At 45.9% G+C, this 3,143-nt stretch overlaps 1 non-coding gene across 1 annotated transcript; it reads right to left on the reverse strand.

Annotated features, from left to right (window-relative positions):
• Positions 1 to 1,972: 1,972 nt before the first annotated feature.
• Positions 1,973 to 2,044, reverse strand: Trnaa-agc (transfer RNA alanine (anticodon AGC)). The gene has a single exon. It is a non-coding gene; the product is annotated as a tRNA-Ala (tRNA).
• Between the last annotated feature and the right edge of the window lie 1,099 nt (positions 2,045 to 3,143).

The following is a 3,143-nucleotide window of genomic DNA, read 5'->3' on the forward strand; positions in this document are numbered from 1 at the left end:
AGGGACATGTCATCAAATAAGAGTGGCTCACATTTATGCAAATTACTCTGACTTAAGTATCATGCGAAACAATAAGAATAGGCATCGATGGAATTCTTACTGTGTGCAAGAGACCCAGCTAGATGCTCTGCGTGGTATTGTGTTTAAATCCCCCATCCCTATCCCTGCAATAGGTAATTAGGAGGTTTTTTGTTGGGTTTTTTTTTTTTTTGGTTTTGGTTTTGGTTTGGTTTACTCATGCTGGGAATGAACCCAGGGTCGCGGACATGCTAGGCAAGCACTCTCCCACTGCACCGCACCCCAACCCAGATAGAAATCATTATTCCATTTTACAGAGGGTGAAAATGGGGCTCACAAAGGTTAAGTAACCTTGCCTCCAACAGCCTCCACCCTCCCCAGCCTCCCCTGACCATGAATTGTCCTGTGCTGTTGGTGTCCAGGGCTGCAGCCAAGCTGCCTTGAAAGAACTAACCAGAGGTTCTCAGATCATTGGTGGCCTGGCCTCCAGTGCCATGGCTTGGGGAACCCTGCGTCCAGTCCTGGTTGGGTCCTCTGCTCCCACTGCTCTGGACTCCACCCACAGACCCCTCTGTGGTCCTAGTTACAGAATGACCCCTGAGGATGAGATCTGTGGGGACCGAGGCACTAGCAGCCTCACAGAAACTGCGCCCATCCCCCAAAAGCTTTTCCTCCTGCCGCCCAGCCTCCCACCTCCTAGGTCTTTCTTGAGTCAACCCTCTGGAACAATAATATTGCCTCTGACAGAGCGTCTTCTAAGGGACCAAACTTCATAACACAGTAGGCTTTGTACTCCTACCCCCAGGGTAGTAATACCTTATACATCTCAAGGGGGAATTACCCTCTCAAACTGGCTTCAAAATGGCCTCACTGCTCTGGTTTGGATGTGGTTTATCAGTCAGAACTTAAGTTGATCCAGGCACTGTGGCGGACATCTGTAACGCCAGCTACTCAGGAGGCCAAGGTAGGAGGATCACAAGTTCGAGGCTAACCTAGGCAATTTAGTGAGTCCTTGTCTCAAAATAAAATTTTAAAAGGTCTGGGTTTGTAGTTCAGTGATACGGTGCTTGCCTAGCATGCTCATTGTCCTGGGTTGGATCTACGATACCACAAAACAACGACAACAAAAAGAACTCAAGGCCAGGCATAGTGGCACCTGCCTGTGATCCCAGGAACTCAGGACGGTTTGCAAGCTCAAGGCCAGCCTCAGCACTTTAGTAAGTCTCTTAGCAATTAAGCAGGTCTCAAAATAAAAAAGACAGAGGATTAGGGATGTGGCTTAGTGGTTAAGCACCCTTGGGTTCCATCCCCAGTACCAAAAAACGAACAAAAAATTTGTGTTGAAATTTAATTGCCAAAGTAGCAATATTGAGAAGTAGTGGGACTTGGAGAAGAGTTTGGGTCGTGGGGACTCTGAACTCAGGAAGGGATTAATGTAGTTCCTTCAACAGTGGATTCGTCACTGGGAATTCTGGTTGTTATGAAGTGTCCAGCCCGCATTCTCCCCTCCTCTCTTCCACATGTGACACTAACCCTTCCCTTTCCTTGCAATGATTTAAAGAGTACATGGCCTTTACCAGAGACTGCTACCCAATCTTGGACTTCCAGCCTTCAGAATCATGAGCCAAAACAAACCTCTCTTCTTGATAAGTAATCCCATCTCAGGTATTCTGTTACAGCAACAGAAAATGAACTAAGCTGCTTTCTTTTTAAACGAGACACATGCACATGGTTTGCATGCACATGTGTGAGCCCTAACCTCCACCTTCAGAATGGAAGCTCTGGAGTATTTCATGACAGAGAGCACACTGAAATTTCAGAATTCATTGTTTATTTTTGAGATGGGACTTTACTATGTTCCATAGGCTGGTCTCTAATTTGTCATCCTCCTGCCTTGGCCTCCCACATAGCTGAAATTATAGGTATGTGCCATGATATCTAACCAGGACTTTTTTGGTGGTGCTGGGGATTGAACCCAGGCCTTGTGCATGCTAGGCAAACACTCTACCAACTGAGCTATATCCCCAGCCCCTGGCCAGGATGTTTTAAACTTTTTTTAAAAAATTTTTGTATTGGTCACTCTACCACTGAGTTACATTCTCAGTCCTTTTTTTAAAAAAAAATTTGTTTAGTTGTGGATAGACGTTTATCTTGTTTATTTATATGCAGTGCTGAGGATCGAACCCAGTGTCTCCCACATGCAAGGCAAGAGCTCTACCACTGAGCCACTATCCAGCCCACATCCCCAGCCCTTTTTTATTTGTTTATTTATTTTGGTACTGGGGATTGGACCCAAAGGTGCTTTGCCACTGAGCTATATCACTGGTCCTTTTCATTTTTATTTTAAGACAGAATCTTGCTAGGTTGCCCAGCCTGGCCTTGAACTTGCGAATATCCAGCCCCAGTCCCCCAAGTTGGTGGAATTACGAGCACATGCCACTTCGCCCAGTTCCAGCAGCGTTCTTAATTAAGAGTCTTCCCTCTCTGGTGAACATTGGTGCCTCCCATCCTTGCTGAAGAGACAGTGAGCAACGTGAGGGATCAAGACCCCGCCGACCTGACAGCTCTAGGCAGGTGACATGCTGGGGGTCTTGCCTACAGCGCTGCCTTCAGACCTTCAGCTAGGATCCTGGAGTGGTGTCCCTGGGGAGGGGCTGGAGGAGAACATGAGACAGCAAGAGACTCCCCCAGTGTATCTTTTCTCCCATCGTTCTCGCACCTTCTCATCTGTCCTGGACAGAGCCCTCAAAACCTAGGCAGATCAGATAAAATCGTCTTCATATAGCCGATAGGAAACCTGAAGTTCAGAGAAGTTAAATGATCTGCCCAAGCCACACAGTCAGTGATTTTTTAATTTTTTTAATACTGGGAATTGAGCCCAGGGTGCTTTATTACTTCATTATGTCCCTGGACCATTTTCAAATGTTTTCCTTTGAGTCAGGTTCTCACTAAAGTGCCGAGACTGGCCTTGAATTTGCGATCCTCCTATCTCAGCCTCCCAATTTGCTGGGATTTCAGGTGTATACCACAACACCTGATAATAAGTTTTATTTTTAATTTTTCTGCATATTTTTATTGGTGCATTATACTTGTACACAATGATGGAATTTGTTGTTACATATCTG

This window comes from Sciurus carolinensis, chromosome 10 (genome assembly GCF_902686445.1).
Source record: "Sciurus carolinensis chromosome 10, mSciCar1.2, whole genome shotgun sequence".
Lineage (NCBI taxonomy): Eukaryota > Metazoa > Chordata > Mammalia > Rodentia > Sciuridae > Sciurus > Sciurus carolinensis.